Raw genomic sequence first — 10,000 nt, forward strand, 5'->3', positions numbered from 1 at the left:
ATAGGGCGGAAATTTCAACGCACGTCGCTGCGTCTCACTCCAACTTAAATAACAAAACTGTCCCCAGCGAAATCGGTTGGATAAAACGGAAACGGGAAGCGAAAGAAAACGTTAAACGTCAACACCGAAATGGCTATCGTCAATTCCAATGTGAAAACAACTCGCACGTATGTGTCTTACTCTAAAGCAGTGTATAAAACTATCCCCAGCCAAATCAGAGCTACGCAACGAAAACGGGAAGCGAAACAAAACTTTAAACGGAGCTACCGAATTGGAAATCATCAATCCTGGGAAAATAACAACTCACACGTGTGCCCCTTATTCTAACTTGAATTTAGAAACCGTCCTCAACAAAATCCCACGTTCGGGTGAATAACTGTGAATTTTAAGGCACATGCCTCTCTGGGCTGGGAGAGTGCATTCAAATAGGAGAAATTGGCTTCATTTAGAGGCATCTCCACTTAGGGACGTCGTAGCACCTTAACTCGGGTGGCGTTGGAAAGGTCTGGTCCAGGGGAACACGGGCGTGTCAAGTTTGCCACGCGCACGCGCATCCCCGCTAAACAGGGGCCAAAACAAAACTTTAAACGGAGCTACCGAATTGGAAACCATCAATCCTGGGAAAATAACAACTCACACGTGTGCCCCTTATGCTAACTTGAATTTAGAAACCGTCCTCAACAAAATCCCACGTTCGGGCGCAAAACTGCACGTTTGAGGCCACATTTTCAATGATGCTGGAAACTTACATTCAAAGCTGGGAAAATGTGCTCATCTACAGGCATCCCCACTTAGGGACGTCGTAGCACCTTGACTCGGGTGGCGTTGGAAAGGTCTGGTCCAGGGGAACACGGGCGTGTCAAGGTTGCCACGCGCACGCGCATCCCCGCTAAACAGGAGCCCAAACAAAACTTTAAACGGAGCTACCGAATTGGAAACCATCAATCCTGGGAAAATAACAACTCACACGTGTGCCCCTTATGCTAACTTGAATTTAGAAACCGTCCTCAACAAAATCCCACGTTCGGGCGCAAAACTGCACGTTTGAGGCCACATTTTCAATGATGCTGGAAACTTACATTCAAAGCTGGGAAAATGTGCTCATCTACAGGCATCCCCATTTAGGGACGTCGTAGCACCTTGACTCGGGTGGCGTTAGAAAGGTCTGGTCCAGGGGAACACGGGCGTGTCAAGGTTGCCACGCGCACGCGCATCCCCGCTGAACAGGAGCCCAAACAAAACTTTAAACGGGGCTACGGAAAAGGGGAGGGCTTTTTCGGGGACAACCACCACTCACCTCGGTTCCCCCCATCCCAACTTGAATTTAGAAACCGTCCCCAGCCAAATCCCACGTTCGGGGGCAAAACTGCTCGTTTGAGGCCACATTTTCAATGATACTGGAAACTTACATTCAAAGTTGGGAAAAGGTGTTCATTTACAGGCATCTCCACTTAGGGACGTCGTAGCACCTTAACTCAGGCGGCGTTAGAAAGGTCTGGTCCAGGGGAACACGGGCGTGTCAAGGTTGCCACGCGCACGCGCATCCCCGCTAAACAGGAGCCCAAACAAAACTTTAAACGGGGCTACGGAAAAGGGGAGAGCTTTTTCGGGGACAAACACCACTCACGTCGGTGCCCCCTGTTCCAACTTGAATTTAGAAACCGTCCTCAACAAAATCCCACGTTCGGGTGAATAACTGTGAATTTTAAGGCACATGCCTCTCTGGGCTGGGAGAGTGCATTCAAATAGGAGAAATTGGCTTCATTTAGAGGCATCCCCACTTGGGGACGTCGTAGCACCTTAACTCAGGTGGCGTTAGAAAGGTCTGGTCCAGGGGAACACGGGCGTGTCATGTTTGCCACGCGCACGCGCATCCCCGTTGAACAGGAGCCCAAACAAAACTTTAAACGGGGCTACGGAAAAGGGGAGGGCTTTTTCGGGGACAACCACCACTCACCTCGGTGCCCCCCATCCCAACTTGAATTTAGAAACCGTCCCCAGCCAAATCCCACGTTCGGGGGCAAAACTGCACGTTTGAGGCCACATTTTCAATGATACTGGAAACTTACATTCAAAGTTGGGAAAAGGTGTTCATTTACAGGCATCCCCACTTGGGGACGTCGTAGCACCTTAACTCAGGCGGCGTTAGAAAGGTCTGGTCCAGGGGAACACGGGCGTGTCAAGGTTGCCACGCGCACGCGCTTCCCCGCTGAACAGGAGCCCAAACAAAACTTTAAACGGGGCTACGGAAAAGGGGAGGGCTTTTTCGGGGACAACCACCACTCACCTCGGTGCCCCCCGTCCCAACTTGAACTTAGAAACCGTCCCCAGCGAAATCCCACGTTCGGGCGAATAACTGTGAATTTTAAGCCCCTTTTCCTCTCAAGCTGGAAACGTGCAAAGTTGGGAAAAGGTGTTCATTTACAGGCATCTCCACTTAGGGACGTCGTAGCACCTTAACTCAGGCGGCGTTAGAAAGGTCTGGTCCAGGGGAACACGGGCGTGTCAAGGTTGCCACGCGCACGCGCATCCCCGCTGAACAGGAGCCCAAACAAAACTTTAAACGGGGCTACGGAAAAGGGGAGGGCTTTTTCGGGGACAACCACCACTCACCTCGGTGCCCCCCATCCCAACTTGAATATAGAAACCGTCCCCAGCCAAATCCCACGTTCGGGGGCAAAACTGCTCGTTTGAGGCCACATTTTCAATGATACTGGAAACTTACATTCAAAGTTGGGAAAATGTGCTCATCTACAGGCATCCCCACTTGGGGACGTCGTAGCACCTTGACTCAGGCGGCGTTGGAAAGGTCTGGACCAGGGGAACACGGGGGTGTCAAGTTTGCCACGCGCACGCGCTTCCCCGCTGAACAGGAGCCCAAACAGAACTTTAAACGGGGCTACGGAAAAGGGGAGGGCTTTTTCGGGGACAACCACCACTCACCTCGGTGCCCCCCATCCCAACTTGAATATAGAAACCGTCCCCAGCCAAATCCCACGTTCGGGGGCAAAACTGCTCGTTTGAGGCCACATTTTCAATGATACTGGAAACTTACATTCAAAGTTGGGAAAATGTGCTCATCTACAGGCATCCCCACTTGGGGACGTCGTAGCACCTTAACTCAGGCGGCGTTAGAAAGGTCTGGTCCAGGGGAACACGGGCGTGTCAAGGTTGCCACGCGCACGCGCTTCCCCGCTGAACAGGAGCCCAAACAAAACTTTAAACGGGGCTACGGAAAAGGGGAGGGCTTTTTCGGGGACAACCACCACTCACCTCGGTGCCCCCCGTCCCAACTTGAACTTAGAAACCGTCCCCAGCGAAATCCCACGTTCGGGCGAATAACTGTGAATTTTAAGCCCCTTTTCCTCTCAAGCTGGAAACGTGCAAAGTTGGGAAAAGGTGTTCATTTACAGGCATCTCCACTTAGGGACGTCGTAGCACCTTAACTCAGGCGGCGTTAGAAAGGTCTGGTCCAGGGGAACACGGGCGTGTCAAGGTTGCCACGCGCACGCGCATCCCCGCTGAACAGGAGCCCAAACAAAACTTTAAACGGGGCTACGGAAAAGGGGAGGGCTTTTTCGGGGACAACCACCACTCACCTCGGTGCCCCCCATCCCAACTTGAATATAGAAACCGTCCCCAGCCAAATCCCACGTTCGGGGGCAAAACTGCTCGTTTGAGGCCACATTTTCAATGATACTGGAAACTTACATTCAAAGTTGGGAAAATGTGCTCATCTACAGGCATCCCCACTTGGGGACGTCGTAGCACCTTGACTCAGGCGGCGTTGGAAAGGTCTGGACCAGGGGAACACGGGGGTGTCAAGTTTGCCACGCGCACGCGCTTCCCCGCTGAACAGGAGCCCAAACAGAACTTTAAACGGGGCTACGGAAAAGGGGAGGGCTTTTTCGGGGACAACCACCACTCACCTCGGTGCCCCCCATCCCAACTTGAATATAGAAACCGTCCCCAGCCAAATCCCACGTTCGGGGGCAAAACTGCTCGTTTGAGGCCACATTTTCAATGATACTGGAAACTTACATTCAAAGTTGGGAAAATGTGCTCATCTACAGGCATCCCCACTTGGGGACGTCGTAGCACCTTAACTCAGGCGGCGTTAGAAAGGTCTGGTCCAGGGGAACACGGGCGTGTCAAGGTTGCCACGCGCACGCGCTTCCCCGCTGAACAGGAGCCCAAACAAAACTTTAAACGGGGCTACGGAAAAGGGGAGGGCTTTTTCGGGGACAACCACCACTCACCTCGGTGCCCCCCGTCCCAACTTGAACTTAGAAACCGTCCCCAGCGAAATCCCACGTTCGGGCGAATAACTGTGAATTTTAAGCCCCTTTTCCTCTCAAGCTGGAAACGTGCAAAGTTGGGAAAAGGTGTTCATTTACAGGCATCTCCACTTAGGGACGTCGTAGCACCTTAACTCAGGCGGCGTTAGAAAGGTCTGGTCCAGGGGAACACGGGCGTGTCAAGGTTGCCACGCGCACGCGCATCCCCGCTGAACAGGAGCCCAAACAAAACTTTAAACGGGGCTACGGAAAAGGGGAGGGCTTTTTCGGGGACAACCACCACTCACCTCGGTGCCCCCCATCCCAACTTGAATATAGAAACCGTCCCCAGCCAAATCCCACGTTCGGGGGCAAAACTGCTCGTTTGAGGCCACATTTTCAATGATACTGGAAACTTACATTCAAAGTTGGGAAAATGTGCTCATCTACAGGCATCCCCACTTGGGGACGTCGTAGCACCTTGACTCAGGCGGCGTTGGAAAGGTCTGGACCAGGGGAACACGGGGGTGTCAAGTTTGCCACGCGCACGCGCTTCCCCGCTGAACAGGAGCCCAAACAGAACTTTAAACGGGGCTACGGAAAAGGGGAGGGCTTTTTCGGGGACAACCACCACTCACCTCGGTGCCCCCCATCCCAACTTGAATATAGAAACCGTCCCCAGCCAAATCCCACGTTCGGGGGCAAAACTGCTCGTTTGAGGCCACATTTTCAATGATACTGGAAACTTACATTCAAAGTTGGGAAAATGTGCTCATCTACAGGCATCCCCACTTGGGGACGTCGTAGCACCTTAACTCAGGCGGCGTTAGAAAGGTCTGGTCCAGGGGAACACGGGCGTGTCAAGGTTGCCACGCGCACGCGCTTCCCCGCTGAACAGGAGCCCAAACAAAACTTTAAACGGGGCTACGGAAAAGGGGAGGGCTTTTTCGGGGACAACCACCACTCACCTCGGTGCCCCCCGTCCCAACTTGAACTTAGAAACCGTCCCCAGCGAAATCCCACGTTCGGGCGAATAACTGTGAATTTTAAGCCCCTTTTCCTCTCAAGCTGGAAACGTGCAAAGTTGGGAAAAGGTGTTCATTTACAGGCATCTCCACTTAGGGACGTCGTAGCACCTTAACTCAGGCGGCGTTAGAAAGGTCTGGTCCAGGGGAACACGGGCGTGTCAAGGTTGCCACGCGCACGCGCATCCCCGCTGAACAGGAGCCCAAACAAAACTTTAAACGGGGCTACGGAAAAGGGGAGGGCTTTTTCGGGGACAACCACCACTCACCTCGGTGCCCCCCATCCCAACTTGAATATAGAAACCGTCCCCAGCCAAATCCCACGTTCGGGGGCAAAACTGCTCGTTTGAGGCCACATTTTCAATGATACTGGAAACTTACATTCAAAGTTGGGAAAATGTGCTCATCTACAGGCATCCCCACTTGGGGACGTCGTAGCACCTTGACTCAGGCGGCGTTGGAAAGGTCTGGACCAGGGGAACACGGGGGTGTCAAGTTTGCCACGCGCACGCGCTTCCCGCTGAACAGGAGCCCAAACAGAACTTTAAACGGGGCTACGGAAAAGGGGAGGGCTTTTTCGGGGACAACCACCACTCACCTCGGTGCCCCCCATCCCAACTTGAATATAGAAACCGTCCCCAGCCAAATCCCACGTTTCGGGGGCAAAACTGCTCGTTTGAGGCCACATTTTCAATGATACTGGAAACTTACATTCAAAGTTGGGAAAATGTGCTCATCTACAGGCATCCCCACTTGGGGACGTCGTAGCACCTTAACTCAGGCGGCGTTAGAAAGGTCTGGTCCAGGGGAACACGGGCGTGTCAAGGTTGCCACGCGCACGCGCTTCCCCGCTGAACAGGAGCCCAAACAAAACTTTAAACGGGGCTACGGAAAAGGGGAGGGCTTTTTCGGGGACAACCACCACTCACCTCGGTGCCCCCCGTCCCAACTTGAACTTAGAAACCGTCCCCAGCGAAATCCCACGTTCGGGCGAATAACTGTGAATTTTAAGCCCCTTTTCCTCTCAAGCTGGAAACGTGCAAAGTTGGGAAAAGGTGTTCATTTACAGGCATCTCCACTTAGGGACGTCGTAGCACCTTAACTCAGGCGGCGTTAGAAAGGTCTGGTCCAGGGGAACACGGGCGTGTCAAGGTTGCCACGCGCACGCGCATCCCCGCTGAACAGGAGCCCAAACAAAACTTTAAACGGGGCTACGGAAAAGGGGAGGGCTTTTTCGGGGACAACCACCACTCACCTCGGTTCCCCCCATCCCAACTTGAATTTAGAAACCGTCCCCAGCCAAATCCCACGTTCGGGGGCAAAACTGCTCGTTTGAGGCCACATTTCAATGATACTGGAAACTTACATTCAAAGTTGGGAAAAGGTGTTCATTTACAGGCATCTCCACTTAGGGACGTCGTAGCACCTTAACTCAGGCGGCGTTAGAAAGGTCTGGTCCAGGGGAACACGGGCGTGTCAAGGTTGCCACGCGCACGCGCATCCCCGCTAAACAGGAGCCCAAACAAAACTTTAAACGGGGCTACGGAAAAGGGGAGAGCTTTTTCGGGGACAAACACCACTCACGTCGGTGCCCCCTGTTCCAACTTGAATTTAGAAACCGTCCTCAACAAAATCCCACGTTCGGGTGAATAACTGTGAATTTTAAGGCACATGCCTCTCTGGGCTGGGAGAGTGCATTCAAATAGGAGAAATTGGCTTCATTTAGAGGCATCCCCACTTGGGGACGTCGTAGCACCTTAACTCAGGTGGCGTTAGAAAGGTCTGGTCCAGGGGAACACGGGCGTGTCATGTTTGCCCACGCGCACGCGCATCCCCGTTGAACAGGAGCCCAAACAAAACTTTAAACGGGGCTACGGAAAAGGGGAGGGCTTTTTCGGGGACAACCACCACTCACCTCGGTGCCCCCCATCCCAACTTGAATTTAGAAACCGTCCCCAGCCAAATCCCACGTTCGGGGGCAAAACTGCACGTTTGAGGCCACATTTTCAATGATACTGGAAACTTACATTCAAAGTTGGGAAAATGTGCTCATCTACAGGCATCCCCACTTGGGGACGTCGTAGCACCTTAACTCAGGCGGCGTTAGAAAGGTCTGGTCCAGGGGAACACGGGCGTGTCAAGGTTGCCACGCGCACGCGCTTCCCGCTGAACAGGAGCCCAAACAAAACTTTAAACGGGGCTACGGAAAAGGGGAGGGCTTTTTCGGGGACAACCACCACTCACCTCGGTGCCCCCCGTCCCAACTTGAACTTAGAAACCGTCCCCCAGCGAAATCCCACGTTCGGGCGAATAACTGTGAATTTTAAGCCCCTTTTCCTCTCAAGCTGGAAACGTGCAAAGTTGGGAAAAGGTGTTCATTTACAGGCATCTCCACTTAGGGACGTCGTAGCACCTTAACTCAGGCGGCGTTAGAAAGGTCTGGTCCAGGGGAACACGGGCGTGTCAAGGTTGCCACGCGCACGCGCATCCCCGCTGAACAGGAGCCCAAACAAAACTTTAAACGGGGCTACGGAAAAGGGGAGGGCTTTTTCGGGGACAACCACCACTCACCTCGGTGCCCCCCATCCCAACTTGAATATAGAAACCGTCCCCAGCCCAAATCCCACGTTCGGGGGCAAAACTGCTCGTTTGAGGCCACATTTTCAATGATACTGGAAACTTACATTCAAAGTTGGGAAAATGTGCTCATCTACAGGCATCCCCACTTGGGGACGTCGTAGCACCTTGACTCAGGCGGCGTTGGAAAGGTCTGGACCAGGGGAACACGGGGGTGTCAAGTTTGCCACGCGCACGCGCTTCCCCGCTGAACAGGAGCCCAAACAGAACTTTAAACGGGGCTACGGAAAAGGGGAGGGCTTTTTCGGGGACAACCACCACTCACCTCGGTGCCCCCCATCCCAACTTGAATATAGAAACCGTCCCCAGCCAAATCCCACGTTCGGGGGCAAAACTGCTCGTTTGAGGCCACATTTTCAATGATACTGGAAACTTACATTCAAAGTTGGGAAAATGTGCTCATCTACAGGCATCCCCACTTGGGGACGTCGTAGCACCTTAACTCAGGCGGCGTTAGAAAGGTCTGGTCCAGGGGAACACGGGCGTGTCAAGGTTGCCACGCGCACGCGCTTCCCCGCTGAACAGGAGCCCAAACAAAACTTTAAACGGGGCTACGGAAAAGGGGAGGGCTTTTTCGGGGACAACCACCACTCACCTCGGTGCCCCCCGTCCCAACTTGAACTTAGAAACCGTCCCCAGCGAAATCCCACGTTCGGGCGAATAACTGTGAATTTTAAGCCCCTTTTCCTCTCAAGCTGGAAACGTGCAAAGTTGGGAAAAGGTGTTCATTTACAGGCATCTCCACTTAGGGACGTCGTAGCACCTTAACTCAGGCGGCGTTAGAAAGGTCTGGTCCAGGGGAACACGGGCGTGTCAAGGTTGCCACGCGCACGCGCATCCCCGCTGAACAGGAGCCCAAACAAAACTTTAAACGGGGCTACGGAAAAGGGGAGGGCTTTTTCGGGGACAACCACCACTCACCTCGGTGCCCCCCAATCCCAACTTGAATATAGAAACCGTCCCCAGCCAAATCCCACGTTCGGGGGCAAAACTGCTCGTTTGAGGCCACATTTTCAATGATACTGGAAACTTACATTCAAAGTTGGGAAAATGTGCTCATCTACAGGCATCCCCACTTGGGGACGTCGTAGCACCTTGACTCAGGCGGCGTTGGAAAGGTCTGGACCAGGGGAACACGGGGGTGTCAAGTTTGCCACGCGCACGCGCTTCCCCGCTGAACAGGAGCCCAAACAGAACTTTAAACGGGGCTACGGAAAAGGGGAGGCTTTTTCGGGGACAACCACCACTCACCTCGGTGCCCCCCATCCCAACTTGAATATAGAAACCGTCCCCAGCCAAATCCCACGTTCCGGGGCAAAACTGCTCGTTTGAGGCCACATTTTCAATGATACTGGAAACTTACATTCAAAGTTGGGAAAATGTGCTCATCTACAGGCATCCCCACTTGGGGACGTCGTAGCACCTTGACTCAGGCGGCGTTGGAAAGGTCTGGACCAGGGGAACACGGGGGTGTCAAGTTTGCCACGCGCACGCGCTTCCCCGCTGAACAGGAGCCCAAACAAAACTTTAAACGGGGCTACGGAAAAGGGGAGAGCTTTTTCGGGGACAACCACCACTCACCTCGGTGCCCCCCATCCCAACTTGAATATAGAAACCGTCCCCAGCCAAATCCCACGTTCGGGCGAATAACTGTGAATTTTAAGCCCCTTTTCCTCTCAAGCTGGAAACGTGCAAAGTTGGGAAAAGGTGTTCATTTAGAGGCATCTCCACTTAGGGACGTCGTAGCACCTTAACTCAGGCGGCGTTGGAAAGGTCTGGTCCAGGGGAACACGGGGGTGTCAAGGTTGCCACGCGCACGCGCTTCCCCGCTGAACAGGAGCCCAAACAAAACTTTAAACGGGGCTACGGAAAAGGGGAGGGCTTTTTCGGGGACAACCACCACTCACCTCGGTGCCCCCCGTCCCAACTTGAACTTAGAAACCGTCCCCAGCGAAATCCCACGTTCGGGCGAATAACTGTGAATTTTAAGCCCCTTTTTCTCTCAAGCTGGAAACGTGCAAAGTGGGAAAAGGTGTTCATTTAGAGGCATCTCCACTTAGG

This window comes from Osmerus mordax, assembly GCF_038355195.1.
Source record: "Osmerus mordax isolate fOsmMor3 chromosome 7 unlocalized genomic scaffold, fOsmMor3.pri SUPER_7_unloc_1_6, whole genome shotgun sequence".
NCBI classification, from domain to species: Eukaryota; Metazoa; Chordata; class Actinopteri; order Osmeriformes; family Osmeridae; genus Osmerus; species Osmerus mordax.